Source organism: Myotis nattereri (genome assembly GCF_964212035.1).
Source record: "Myotis nattereri genome assembly, chromosome: 1".
Taxonomy (NCBI): Eukaryota; Metazoa; Chordata; class Mammalia; order Chiroptera; family Vespertilionidae; genus Myotis; species Myotis nattereri.
Window position 1 is genome coordinate 124,412,951 of NC_138075.1, and position 15,872 is coordinate 124,428,822.

The following is a 15,872-nucleotide window of genomic DNA, read 5'->3' on the forward strand; positions in this document are numbered from 1 at the left end:
TCCTCCAGCTTAGTGGGTTTGAACATTTATCTTATTGTGTTATTTTGCACAGCTCAATTTCTAGTGAGATAGAATATTTTTATCATATGTATTTATAAAACTGTGCTTCTGTGAAATGATAGTTCATATTTTCCTATTAAATCTATTTTTATTATTCTGTGGTAAACATTTTATATTAAAAATACAAATCATGTCAGTTGAGAATTATAAGTATATCTGTGGCATTTATACTATCTTCAATATAATATAAATATATCAATCTTTTGCTTTATGGTTTGTGGCTTGATTTTATGTCTTGTTTGGAAATTATTCTCTAACCACAATTAAGAAATGCAGGTCTATAATTAATCTCAAATACATTAATATAAAGTGTCAGGAAGAGATAAATTTCCATTGTGAGCATGTGGTAATCATTTTTCCCAGCACTGATTTTGTTTCTAATTTCTCCCCACTGATCTATGCTACCTATTTCATTAATTTGGGTTTTCAGAGAGGTTTTCTGATCATTTTCTTAGATCTCTGTTCTATTCATTGACTTACTTTTCTACCCCTGAACAATAGCATATTGTCTTAAACACTACACTTTCATAAATAGCATAACCAATTATGGCAAATTCCTCTTCCTTCTTCTTTGCAAAATGTCTTGGCTATTTTTGGCTTTTAGACCTTCATACAAATTATAGAATCAACTTATCAAATCTTATTTATGAACTCAAAATTGCATTGTGTTTATAGATAGATTCAGGAAATGTTAAATATTCATGGAAAATTATATTTTCCTTTATAAATATGTCAATTTACACAGAGATTTTTTTTTTTTTTTTATCATCACCTAAGAAACATCAATATGAAGGAGAAACATGGATTGGTTGCCTCGAGTACACAATTATATATGTGTTTTCTGATGGTCTTAGGCGACCCCTGTGAAAGGGTCATTCGACTCCCAAAAGGGTCGCGACCCACAGGTTGAGAACCGCTGCTCTAGGAGATCAAACCCACAACCTAGGTGGACAGAAATCAAGCCCACCACCTTTTGGTATTCGGGATGATGCTCTAAACCAGTGGTTCTCAACCTTCCTAATGCCACGACCCTTTAATACAGCTCCTCATGTTGTGGTGACCCCCAACCATAAAATTATTTTTGTTGCTACTTCATAACTGTAATTTTGCTACTGTTATAAATCGTAATGTAAATATCTGATATGCGGGATGTATTTGCATTGTTACAAATTGAACATAATTAAAGCATAGTGATTAATCACAAAAACAATATGTAATTATATATGTGTTTTCCGATGGTCTTAGGCAGCCCCTGTGAAAGGGTCGTTCGACCCCCAAAGGGCTCGAGACCCACAGATTGAGAACCACTGCTCTAAACAACTGAGCCACCTGGCCAGAGCACAAGCTTTTTTTTTTTTTATCTTTCGAAAAACTATTGAGATTTTCTTATAAGATTATGAACTTATTTTATACTTATTTGAGGTATTTTACATTTTTTGTGCATTCATAAATCATATCTTGGTTTTGAATCGTTTGTTTTCTTTGTTGGTGCTTAAAATTGCATGCATGCAACTGGTGCCTAAAACTGCAATGATACATAGAAAAAGTGGTATCAAACATATTTTTGTTATTGACTAAAGTGATACTTTTTTTAAAAATATATTTTATTCATTTTTTACAGAGAGGAAGGGAGAGGGATAGAGAGTTAGAAACATCGATGAGAGAGAAACATCGATCAGCTGCCTCCTGCACACTCCCTACTGGGGATGTGCCTGCAACCAAGGTACATGCCCTTGACCGGAATCGAACCTGGGACCTTTCTGTCCGCAGGCCGACGCTCTCTCCACTGAGCCAAACCGGTCAGGGCTAAAGTGATACTTTTTACTATTTTTTGTGCATTGAGTTAATGTCTACTGTAACTTTTTGGTAGTTATCCTTTCCAGGTTAAACAAATTGCATTTTATTTCCAGCATGTGAGATATTTTTAAAAGCTTGTTTGTGAATACTTTATATCAGAAATTAATATCTATGTTCACTATTGAGATTGGCCTATGACTATTTTTTCTTTTTACCTAGGTTTTGTTACCAAGGTTGCCCCAGCTTGACAAATGAGTGGTGGAGTTTCTCTTTTGTGTGTGTGTGCTGGATGGGACATACCTGTTCTTTGAATATTTGATAAAGGTCAGACAAAACTTCTTAAGCTGGTTTTTCTTCTTCATGTAGTATTTACATTTTAAAAATACATTGGAAAGACTCCATAAAGGTCACTCACACAAAATTTGAATCTAAATATGGTTTATTATCATATCCATTTCTAATCCTCCAGTTAGCTTAAGCTTTGACATTAATCTCTACTCTGAGAACTGTGGTTCTAGTCACTATCCCCCTGCAGTGGTTCTCAACCTTCCTGATGCCGCGACCCTTTAATACAGTTCCTCATGTCGTGGTGACCCCCAATCATAAAATTATTTTCGTTGCTACCTCATAATTTTGCTACTGTAATTTTGCTACTGTGATGAATCATAATGTAAATATCTGATATGCAGGATGTATTTTCATTGTTCGCGACCCACAGGTTGAGAACCGCTGCTTATGTCTTTCCACCTCCTTGAGTTGCCTACTGTGACATTTAATCTGCGCATGCCTGTTTACAGCGCATCCAAACCTCATATTTCTGGCTCTGTTAAAAGTGACTTGCTCTATGTAGGCAAATATTTATTACTGTGTTTGGAGCATCTTTGTTGATAGATATTGTGAAAGAATATGTAAGACAGGCTATGGTAAAAGAGCTAGTAGATTCTATCCATTATAGTGTAAAGATCTGGCTTTCTTTTCTAAATAATATAATACATTTGTTAATAATTTAATTGATAAGTGGCTGACAGTGATTTATAGTGGTATCATTACCAGAAAACATATTTAATAGTTAACTGTAGTTTTTAAGACTTTAAGACTCGCAATTAGGCATTAAGTCAGTGAGCAAGTATTCGGGGACTGAAAAGTCTAGCAGTCCTCAAATGCAACCTGTAGGAAGCTGTCTGCTCTACATGTCAGGAAATTCCTGCATAGTCAGCAAGTTCACTAGTCAAAACTACAACTTGAATTTCCAATTTAAAACAGAGTGTTTTAAAAGTGAACAGCATAAAAATATGAAGGTGTTACTTTTCTTCATGGTTTAAGTTTAGAGGTCATTGTCATTGTCTACACTGAATATAACTTTGATTTATAAAGGAATTCTGAATGTTTTTTTGGAGAAGCTTATTTTCTCTCATTTTGTCTTCAAGTTCAAACATAGACATAGATTTGTATCTATAGCACAAAATATAATTCCCTTACAAAAGAAGCTTTTTTTTTTTTTGCATGATTGTCATGTTAGTTATGATTGTGTTTTCTATATAATGATGGAGGATACTGGGCCGGAGGGGGGGGGGGTGGGAGGGAAGAGAGGAGAAATTGCAGTGATTAAGAGCACAAACTATGGGGTCATATTTTCTGGGTTAGACTCCTGGCCCCAGATGACTGTGCAACAAGTTCCCATGCCTCATTGTGCTCCCATTTCCTAATCTGCAAATTTGGACTTACTTATAGTGCTAACCTCATAAATACTACTGAGCGAATATTAATTCTGAGGCCATTTAAAATTATTGACATACCATTTCAAGTATTTTCTGCTCTTGTTGTTATCATTTTGTTAATATTAGTCTCATTGCTATCAATACTTTCATTGCTGCCAGAAAAATTATGAATACATCTGTATATAATTAAATGATTGTAAGGTGGTGAGATATGCTAAATTATAAGAGGATAAAATGTTTAACCAGTTTCAGGTATACACTTATATCTTTGATAGATTTGTCTAGTAGTTAAGAGCTCATGCTTTCAAGTCAGACTACCTGCGTTCAAGTCTCAGCTATTCCAGTTTCTAGAAACATTTTCTAACAGAAGTTCACTCTGCCTGAGTTCCCTCATCTGTTAAATGCTAATAATACAACAATCTAATTTAGTTAATTCAATAAATTTTAGTTATTTATAACTTTTTAAATTTATAGAGTTTTTCAACTACCATGGTCCAATTTTAAAACATTTCCATCAGCCCAAATAATTCTATTGACTCTGTTTGAACCCAGTTTCACAGTTAAAAGTCAATCTGGTTTCTGTTTCTTTAAATTTGCCTCTTCGGAACATTTCATATAAATGAAATATTTGTATAATATTTGGTGTCTTGCTTCTTTCATAAGGCTCTTGTGGTCCATCTAGGCTTCTTATAAGAAATTTCCTTTTTAAAATTTTTGTGTAGTATCCCATTGCATAAATATACCATGTTTATTTATCTGTTTATTAGTTGGGTTGTTTCCACCCTATGGCTATTATGAATAGTGCAACTATATTCACCTGGCATACTGGGCTTCCGGGGATACATATAAATAAATTCATTTATTTGTTTTGCTTAGATATATTCATAGGAGTAAAACTGGCAGGTCCTACAATAACCTTATGTTTAGTTTTTGTTTTATTTTTTTTTATCATCACCTGAAGATATTTTTTTCCCATTGCTTTCCAGAGAGAGTAGAAGAGAGATAGGGCTGAGGCTCTAACCACTCAGCAACACATTCCAGGGCTTATGTTTAGCTTTATAAGAAACTGTCAAATTTTTCCAAAATGATTACACTATTTTCATTCCTACCAGCAATGTAGGAGGGTTTTTATTTCTTGAAAACCTCATGATGCTTGGTGTTGTCTACCTTTTTTTGTATTATAGACTCCTGTGTAATGTCATTGTGAATTAATTTGCATTTTCCCAATGACTGACAATTGAGAACATTTCTAATTCTTAGCAGCAATTTTTATGTCTTCTTTGATGAAATGTTAATTTCAAATATTTTTCCATTTTTAGAGAAAGAGAGAGGAAGTGAGAGAGGAAAATAGAGAGAGAAAAACATGGATTTGTCGTTCTACTTACTTACGCATTCATTGGTTGCTTCTTATATGCGCCCTGAACAGAGATTGAACCCTCAGCTTTGGCATATTGGCGACATGCTCTAACCAACTGAGCTACCCAGGGCATATTTTACCATTTTTATTTGTTTTCTTCTTATTATTAAGCTGTACTATTTATTTGTATATTTGATACAAGTTCTCTATCAGATAAAAGATTTGCAAATATTTTATCTTATTTTTGGTTTGTCTTTTTATTTTGCCTGAAAACAATTTTAAAACATGTATGTTTATAGTGCTCTGAACAGTATACATGTTTACTTGTCATGAAAGAGTCAGATCAAATTTTGTTAGGCCTTTCCTTTGTATATGTGTACAAAGGTGAATTCTGTGATCTGGATACATGCACATAGTATAATGTTTATTTTTCTCACATCTATTTGAGTCTGACAAAAAAAACAAAAACATAGTTTCTATTCTCTCAGAGATTCCTGAACTTCACAGAGATTTTATTTAATGCAGATTTGGTGGGGTAGAGACAAGAAATTGAAGTCCTACTGGTCAGTTCTATTTCAGAGATCATGTTTTTAATGAATTCTTTTAATTGATGATTCCTGTGTCATTACACAGTGTACATTACATTTCCAGACATAAATCTCAGTATTATATTTTTAATTCCACAAAACAGATAAGAACTTTGTAAGAACCATTGTTTTAAACTTAATAGGCCTTTCTTTCTTTCTCCCTTTTCTTTCTCTCTTTCTTTCTTTCTTTCTTTCTTTCTTTCTTTCTTTCTTTCTTTCCTTCTTTCTTTTCCAACACATCAATAATATTAAATTCAAATTTAATATTAATAGCCTCTGTTCTTTAAAATCCTCAGAATATTCATCTGCTTGATAATTTTCACAGAGCAGTTGCACACCATAGACCTTCCTGTACACTGATTTATTTTCCCTATCTGTCTCCTCCAAAACAATTTTTTTACCTTTTAGTATGTAGAACAGCTTAATTATCTTTTATGTCTCAAACTTATATACAGTTTCCCATTTACTAAGGGTCTTACTTTCTGCTTGAAACCAAAATGTGGGTGTTTGAGTCTGAGTTCTTGTCCCAGAAAATTGAAGAATGGAGTCGTTGACAAGAAACAATTAATGGAACCAAAGTTTATTGGGAGAAGTCAGCCCTGGAAAAGGTGCAGCTGGGGTCCCAGGAGGGGACCAGTGTCCCGAGCTTCCTTTCTAGCTACAGCCAGGAGTCATTTAGTATCCAAGCTAATTAAACTCTAATAGTCAATGTGTGGAGGCCCACAGGGGTGTGCTCTCCCCCACGGGAAGGAATGTCAGGAACCATTGGGTGAAGGGGAGAAAAGAGAGGGCAAGAGGAAGCATGCACCTTTAATTTAAGGGTGGAGACAGCCTTGTTAGCTCTTGATTGGTCTTTTCAAAGAATTCTGCCTTAGCAACATCCTTGGGATTGGTGTATATGCCTTATTGCCTTGTGATTGGTTATCTGCGCACTGTCAGTCTTAGCAACATTCATATATTTTAAAATTTGTTTCCTAGGAGCACCCTTTCTTCCCGCCCAGTTGGGTGTCTTATTAACTCCACCTAGTTTTACTTCCTTCCCCTCCACCCCCTCATGGCCCTCATGGTCCCTGTTCCTATCTACCTAGCTTCCCTCTGTCTCCTCAAGCTCCAATAATCTTTTTTTTTTTTTTTGGCAGATACAAAGGTTTTGCTTTTATTTATTTATTTTTAAATATTTTACAAACTAGAGGGAGGGAGGGAGGATTTATTCACAGCAGGACATGATCAACAGATACATGAGCAGCGGTACCAGGGACAGCAAAGGGGAAGGGCATTCCTGCCACTCAGGCCTCCCCGCCTGCTTGGGGGTGCTTCTGCCGCAGGTGTTTGTCCAGGGTGGCCCGCAGGCCGAAGGGCACACGGCAGTGGGGGCACTCAAAGCGGGCACCGCCGGGCCCCGCCGGGCCCCAGACCGTGCATGCGGGCGGTGGCGGTTCAGCTTGCTGCTCTGGGCACAGGCATAGGAGCAGAGGTCGCAGGTATAGGGCCGCTCCCCGGTGTGTGCGCGCCGGTGCACAGTCAGGTTGCTGCTGTCGGTGAAAGGTTTCCCACAGAACTCACAGCTGCCCCCGGGCCCATGGCGCTTGCCCACTGTCTTTGGAGTCTTCTTAGGCAACTTCTCTGGGATCTGGGCAGAATTGATTCTCTCTTCCTTGATGGCGTCGCCCCAACTGTCCCCACCAGGACCAGCCTGAGCTCCACCACCTGGAGCCCCAGGTTCCTGCACACCTGCTGTGTCGGCAGCTCCAGCCCCTTCAGGGCTGCACAGGAGAGTCCTGGCTGGGGCATCGGCATGGGCGGGAGGGGCAGCTGAGGCCTGTTCCTGACTGGCCTTGGCCTGCAGGGGCTCTGAGGCTGCAGCTGCTGGTGCGTCTTCTTGGGGCGGTTGAGCTTGCTGCTCGGGGCACAGGTCATGTGCGAGCGCACGTGCACCTTGAGGTGGCGGAAGGAGCTGAGGGTCTTCATGCACACAGGGCAGGTGGGGCTCCGCCGAGGGAGGCTGTTCGCCCCGAGCCCTTGGCCTCCACTTCCGGCCCCACCACTGCTGACATGGCTGCAGCCACCTCTGCCAGGCCCAGCAGCGGAGTCTCTGGGGCCTCAGATTCCGTCTGGTAGATGGACAGTCCATGGGCCCACTGGGCATGGCACAGCAGTTTCCAGGCCTTGGTGAATTGTCGGCCACAGCGGAGGCAAGTCCAAGCCTTCAGGTTCTCAAGTTCTGAGTCGGGCCAAGGGCTGGGGCGTCTAGAGGGCTGACAGCCCTGCTTCTTGTGGTCCATGAAAGCCTTGATGGCCTTCAGCGGGAAGGTCTGCAGGCAGAGGCCGCAGGTCAACGTATCTGGGTGTTTGTCAGTCCAGGGCTGGCAGTCGTGAGGATTAGGGACCAGAGAAGTCCATGGCGCCGACTGGTTCTACAAGCTGAGGGCGAGGAGGGTACCTGAGGAGGGCACCAGGGTAGGGCAGTAGCGGGGTGCGCCCAGCGCAGGCACTTCCTTTGGAGAATCCCGCTGCAGCCCCCCAGCCTGTAGGGGCCATGGATGTGGCTCGGGCTTCATGTAGATGACCAGGCCCCCCATCTTCCTCTCGTGGTCGGTGTGGGCGGCGGACTCGGGGTCTACTCAGCGGGGCATACAGCAGACCCGGGCGGTACATGGGTCGGGGTGCAGAGAAGGCGCGCGAGGTGTGTGCGCTCAGGCCAAGAAGCTCAGGTGAGTGACTGCGAACTTTTATATGTGCTAGCCCAGGTGTGGCTCCGCCCACCGGGGCGGGGCCTGATGGGAGCAGAAGGGGTGGCCTGCAGGGGCCCGGCTGGAGGCCAAACTCAGTCTGAGCCATGCCCATGGGGATTGGCTTAAGGACTACACCTCAGGGCACCAGCACAGAAACAGCGACTTCAGATCCCGTTTTAGGGCTGGTGAAACTGAGGCACAGCAGCCCCACAAACACCCAGGAGGGAGAAAACGGTAGGGGCAATGTTTCTAACTGTGCCCCTAACAGTATCTTGGACTCTTTCAGTAAATACATAATAAAAATTCACTGGGCAACCCTCTATTGCGTGCCTATGGGGCACCAGGTACTGTTCTAAGCACTGGGGACACTGCAGCAAACCCAACAGACAATAATCCCTGGCCCCCGAGTTTACTGGTTCTGGGGAGCTCCAATAATCGTAAATTATACCTAAACTCTAAATAGTGATCTCACTAAGAAGAATTCCAGAGCCAATTATTAAATAACAAGGTTTAGGCTTCTAGTTCTGCCAAAAATGGAATAGCCCCATTTGTTTATTTAGAAATAAACTGCCCTGGACATAACAGACAGACAAGCTTGGGAAGACCTGAGTGGTGGAAAGGAGAAGGTGAGCTGGCTGGTAAACTTAGAGCTTGAGGACAATGGAGCGGTGAGTTCCCTGCATTTCCTTCCTGCACCCAGTCTGTCTGTCAGGGTGCTGCCCAAGCTTCCCACCTGGAATTGCCGGAGGCACAGACAAAGAGGCTCAGGAAGGCTTTGCTCTATTGCTAAAGGCCATGAGAAGGTGCCCTCACAAAAATTAGTTTTGGCAATGCGTCCCCTAACTCCAGGCAAACACTAACAGGAAAAAAATGTACATGAACACCCACATCCCTCCTCCCACGCTCACCATCACCAGCTGGTTTCAGGCAGAGATGCTTTGATTCATCCCCCTGGCGGTATCAATAAGGCTCGGCAGAGAACTATACCAACTCCATTCCTCCCCCAACTCTCAGGAGGGGGTGATACTCCAAATTCCCCCTGAATGCTGTTGGGTGGAGCTGATTTTCAATTGTCTGCAGGTGAAAGCACCAGTTCTCCCATCTCGTGCTGGTGGAGCCAGCTGCTCGCTGGGGCTCCGTGCTCACACAGAAGCAATTGTATTTTGGAACTGATCGTAGGTAGGAAGGGTGAACACTCCATAATGCGCTTGCCCCTGGTGTTAGCAAGTCCTGGGGCTGCACATCACTTACCCAGCAGCAACAACACAGCGTGAGCAGGGATTGTCTCCCCCCTGGCCCCACGACCTCATGTCGGAGGAACCCTGCACTACACACTGCACACTAGGCATTTATGTAAAATCATAGAACTTGACAATATACAGACTGGCTCAACCTCACTAAAGGGAGTGTTGGTGAGGGAAGGGGGAATAGTTGCCGACCTAATTTTGAAAATAAGTGGAATCTGAGAGACTAAAGTAAAAAGAAACAAAAACAAGAACACTGAACATCAATACTGTACTGTTTGATGAGGTGTTTATCATGGGGGATATATGGGTTATATACACCTATTCTGAAACCACTCTTCATATATATTGGAAGTGAACAACTAAAGAAATTGTTGAAAAATACTAGTGTTTGTTTGTTTTTGTTTGTTGTTGTGGTTTTTTTTTACTGTTGGAGTGGAAATTTACAGATGAGGAAGGAGCATGGGCTAGAATGATCTATGTGGCATGGATTAGAATTGGAGACATCAGTATAAACTCATATTTAATTTAATATAGGTACTCATGCTCACATTAGCACACACATGTATTTCCTTGCACCAAGATCTTGGTTTTCAACAACATTCTTCAATAAAAGAAAGCAGAGTCCCTTGGAGGAATGGTGGATCGAGGACTGGGGCAGGAAGTTTTTAAAGATAAGACTGAACCTTTTTGTAGAATCAGACGTTAAGGAGCCAATTGCAAATACTGCCAATGGCCCAACTAGATCCATTTGAGCAGCAAAATAAGTAAAAAAAAAAAACCCACCAAGATCATTCCTACAGGATAAGGTAGAATATCTATGAGTTAAACAATTTATTAAATGAATAGCTAGGTGGAAAGAAATTTTAAAAATCTCCTTTGCAGAAGAAAAGGGATTAACTAATTTCTGTATATACTCCACCTTCTAGGATGCAGAGCATAACTCCCCTTTGAGCAGTAAGTGTGGGATTCACATAGTGGCTTCCGCACAAGAGGTAAGTGTGGAAAGGGAGAAACAAAGGCAGCGTTACTATGGACTTGGTCAGTCATATTCGCTTGGAATATGCTGATTTGCAACTTCGTGCTTACACATCCGCTGAACTGAGCTGATTCCAGGCAGAGACCATAATTCATTATTAATTCCACAGTGTTTATAACAGTAGCATATGTAAATTCTTGATATATAAGTTTGAATGAGAAATAACACTTCTGTCCTCTTGTTAATTTTTAAGCCTCACCCAAAGATACGCTTATTGATTTTCGAGAGAGGAAGAGAGAGAAAGAGGGAAACATCTATGTGAGAAACATCAATAAGTTGCCTTCTAAAAGCACCTTGACCAGGGACCTGACTGCAAACTAGGTACGTGCTCCTGACCTGGAACTGAAACCAAAGCCTTTGGTGTAGGAGATGGGATTATGCTCCAACTAACTGAGCTACCAGCCAGGGCTGTCTTCCTGTTTTTATAGCACCCTTGAACATCATTGCCTGCATAAAACTGTGCAAATCATTTTAACATTTTTCAATGTATGTGTAAAGTTATTTTAAAATACAAAGTATTATTGGGAGCTCGTTCAATCTATGGCATTGCTATACATATATTTTATATTTATGCTGTGGATTATAAAAATAGGCATTGAGGTGATTTCTATGAGAAATAACTGTAAATTTTACAAATATCCAATTTAACATTATTCTATGTGATTATTTTGATTCCAAGTTCAATGAATTTTCTGTTACATTTGCTAATTCTTTGTTATTAGACTACAAGTGTAGTAAAGATAGTATCAGGAAGCAAAAGGTAAATTTAGTATGTAAACCATGAGGGTCATTTATCAATTTTGGATGAAAAATGTTGAAAATATGAAATAGAGGATCATACTAATAATGTATTGCGTTCCATCAAAAATAAATACAAATTTTAAACATTGCATTATTTTCAGTCATATAGCAAATATTTTTATATCAGATATTATTATGAAAGATTATGCAATTACTATTAAATTAGTAGTTTGATTTTAGTATAACATGACTAGCCCTAGTAGAAAGTCTATTTAAAGAGAATGTTTGGACAAAAAAAAATGGAAATTAAGGGAAATGAAGATTTATAATTAATTAATTCTTAAATATAAATTTTGATTAAAGCTATTTCCAATAAGATAAATAGGGAATATAAAACATTTATATACAAAGGCAAATTTACTTACCAAGTGAATCACTGGCAGTTCACAGTTCTTGAGCTGTTCCTTATCCTTAAGAGTTATAATAATTCAGCCGAAACCAGTTTGGCTCAGTGGATAGAGCGTCGGCTTGTGGACTGAAAGGTCCCAGGTTCGATTCTGGTCAAGGGCATGTACCTGGGTTGCGGGCACATCCCCAGTAGGAGGTGTGCAGGAGGCAGCTGATCGATGTTTCTCTCTCATCAATGTTTCTAACTCTCTATCTCTCTCCCTTCCTCTCTGTAAAAAATCAATAAAATATATTTTTTTAAAAAAGAGTGATAATAATGTAATTAAAACTATATAATTTATCTGAAAACAAATTAAAATATATTTATATGCATATTCGAACAGAAAAATTCAGATGATAAGTTTTGTCAAAATTAGGTTCATATATATATATATATATGTATATAAACTTTTGACACACATATATATAAGAATTAAATTAAACCATAAACCATAATTCATTAGTTATATATCATATATATTGTCTCAGTTCTCTTTGAACAGAAAACAGTATGTGGCAGAAATTGTTAACTTTGATTTACGGTTTTATAATATAAATTACAATGCACTGCAATTAGCACTATTGCTATTTTTCTCAGTAACACTAAGGTGAGACAAATGGTTTTCTTGAGCCATGGCCAAAAATAATTTCACTGCACCCATGGTCAGCATACTTTAACTCGCGTGCATATGAACAAAAAAATAAAATAATTTACGTTTAAATTTTAAAATTTCTTTCAAATTAATAAGAATATAAAAATAACACAATATAAAATTCATTTAAAGAAAATAAAGCAAATGTGTATCTTTCTGAAGGTAGTTTTTACCATCATATAATTTCTCATTGCATTCCAGTGGTTCATACATAAAATATCTATAAATCTTATTTCACCTATGTCTTTTTGTGCATTTGTGTGCCTATGTGTATGTAATAATTACATATTTTCACAGTAAACATATGTGTAATTATTAAGAGTGACTTCTGCAAGATGTATCCAAGATCCCACGCAAGCCGTTGTCAAAAGTCATTCTTCATAGTAATCAGAGTATATCTGACCTGATTACACAGTACAGGCAAGTTGTCATCCTCAACAATATGTCATAGATGGTTTTCAGCACTGGGATCGACTGTCACAAGACTCTCTGCTGCTGGCAGCATCAGAAGACAGCCTTCCCTTAATCTATTTTAGTTTCATGGACATGATTCTTCCCAATCTGATGACCTCACATGATGATCTATAGATATTTTACATTATCCTCCCCCTTATCATTCTATGAAATAAACAGGTTGTCATAAACTCCATGCTATTCTTACTTTCTTTTTTATTTTAAATAATTTCTTTTCAAAAGCAACAACAAAAAACAATATTGTAACATCACAATTTGTTTTGGATGTAAGCTTTAAAAGCTTTTTTTCTTAGTCATAAAGCTAAACATTAAATTGATGCTTTCTTTACAGTTTTGCTGTAATAATCACATTGCTCCTACTGACACTGTAGATGTCACTAAGTAGTTATAGGGTCACATATAAGTAAATGATCAAAGGTAAAACAAAACAATGAATATTAAATGACATATTCCTATTTGAACTTTTTGAGGTGTATAACTAGAAAATGGAATAGGGAAAAATCAATTTATTTTGCAAAATAACTGCTACCAACGTGATTCTCTATGTTGCTTTGATATTCAAATAAGTTGATCAGAAAGTAATTATCAATTATGCAAGTCAGCACTGGATTCTTATATATTGACATGTTCATGAAGGCAATACCAGAGAGGGGGAAACTGCTAGCATCTCACATGATAGTGAAGACATCTGAGATCCCTTACCCACAATAAAAAATCTATAACATGTTAAGAGCAAATAATTCATTTGAACTCTTACAATTTAGTCTAAATTAGATAAATATATGTTGTATAACATAAATCATGACAGGACTTCAATGAACTCTTAAAATATACATAGCCCTGATGGTTTTATTCTGGTCAAGGGCACATACCTTGATTGCACGTACCCTGGTCCTGGTAGGGGTGTGTGCAGGAGACAACCAATAGATGTGTATCTCTAGCATTGATGTTTCTCTCTGTCTCTCCATCTCCCTTCCACTCTCTCTAAAAATCAATGGAAAAATATTTTTGGGTGAGGATTATCAACAACAGAAATAAAAGTATACATAAAACAAAGGCAAAAGTGATACTAAAGATCTTTTTTTTAAAAAAAAATGAATTTAATCCCTGAGTTTGGAGAAAAAATGATACAGAAGCACAGTGATTTATTGCAAAATAATAGTTTCTTGTTTTAAGGCACAATTTAACGGAATAATTTTCTGAATTATTTTATATTTTCACTATGATTTCAATACCATTCTGTATAGTGTGGTCACTTAGATTTAGATGAACTATAAATAAGAATTGTTATACCCAAAATAGAATTTGAAATGTTTAATTTTATATTGCTTTTTACTTTCAGTAACATGCACAATAAAAAAATATAGTAAATTCTAAAATAAAAATTAATTTTCTTAAAATAAAGTTAATTCAGATGTGCCAAAAATTCAAATATTTCTTTGACACTTTTAAAAAATGCTATTTTGTTTAATTTAACACTCTCAATGCTAATGAATATATGATTTGGCTTTAAAATATATTTTACAGTGAAATTCAGTTAACCACCAGCAGACTTGTACTAGACTGCAGAGATGTCTTCACTCCCATGTGTATAGGAGCACTATTCATACTCACCAAGATATGGGAACAACTCAAGTGTCTGTCAACAGATGAACAGGCTAAAAAATAATAAATAAATAAAAGAAGAAATAGAAAAGAAAGGAGGTATATACCTGCAATGGAAAGTTATTCACCCTTTAAAAAGAGAACATTCTGCCATTTGGGGCAACATGGACAAACCTGGAGGGCATTATGCTAAGTGAAATAAGCCAGTCAGAAAATGACAAATATTCCATAATCCCATTTACATGAGATATCAAAAATAGCCAAACTCATAAAAGCAGAGAATACTATAGTGATTGCCAGGTACTGGGGTTTGGGAGAATTCGGGAAGCCACTGCTTGCCAATACTGTCATCATGATCATGCACCAAGGAATGCGGAAGGCCAATGGACCTTGAGCGTTAGCAGGGCTGATGCTAAGCACTGATTGTTCCTGTTGTGATGGTGGCTTGAAGCAATTTCCTGACCTAATAGCCTCCAAGTAAGTGTTTACTGGACCTTACTGATTACTACTGATCTTTATTGACCTTAGAGATGCTCTGTCTGCTACCTGTTTGCCGTGCTTTACTGAGGGCAAGATGTGTATCTAAAACTGAATAAAAGCAGATAGGACCCAGTTTCAGTGTGTCACGTCAAGAAAGAGGCTCCACCTGGCCCCCAACACCTTCTGAATTCATATTTCTTGTATAGTATTTTCATTTGTGTGTTGGCCCCGCCTTCAGATCCTGAATCCTGCCACGAAGGTCATGGCAGGAGAAATGGAGAGTTCTTATTCAATGGATATAAAGTTTAGATTATAAAAAATAAGTTCTACAGGTCCACTATATAGCATAGTGCCTATAGTTAACAATTTTTTGAGGGTAGCGATTATGTTAAGCATTCCTATCATACACAGAATAAAAACAAAAATGACAAAGACAAAGGGACACAACTTTGGGAGGTATTAGATATGTCTACTACCTTGATTGTGGTTATGGTATCATTGGTTTGCATATGTCCAATCTCATCAAATTGTATACACTAAATATATGCAGCTTCTTGTATATCATTTTACCTCGATAAAGCTGTTTAAAAGTATAATTAACCACCAAGTTGTTGAATTATCCATAAAGCTTTGGGATTTTTCTTAGCCTTTAGCACTTTCCCCATGGTCTCAAGATAGTTATTTCAATTCCAAACACTGGCAATCAAGTCTCAATTTAAAAAAAAAAAAAAAGATAAAAGGAGAAAGATAGAGAACTAAACACAATAGGTCTTCTCTCAAAGGATATTAGATTTTATAAATAGACAGATATCAATAGAGAAATGGGTAAATGGATAATACATGCATGCATATGTGCACACATATACATACATACATACACATATCAACATGTGTCACTGGGTCACCGGAAACTTCTGAAAAAATTTAATTGTCCAGAA

The 15,872-nt window shown here is 38.2% G+C and overlaps 1 pseudogene across 1 annotated transcript; it reads right to left on the bottom strand.

The window, feature by feature from the left end:
• Window positions 1–6,805: 6,805 nt before the first annotated feature.
• LOC308528508 (zinc finger protein 296-like) lies at window positions 6,806–14,805 on the bottom strand (annotated as a pseudogene). Its single transcript has 2 exons — window positions 14,740–14,805; window positions 6,806–7,933 (listed from the first exon to the last, which is right to left on the bottom strand). The product of its transcript is annotated as a zinc finger protein 296-like (transcript).
• Window positions 14,806–15,872: the final 1,067 nt, after the last annotated feature.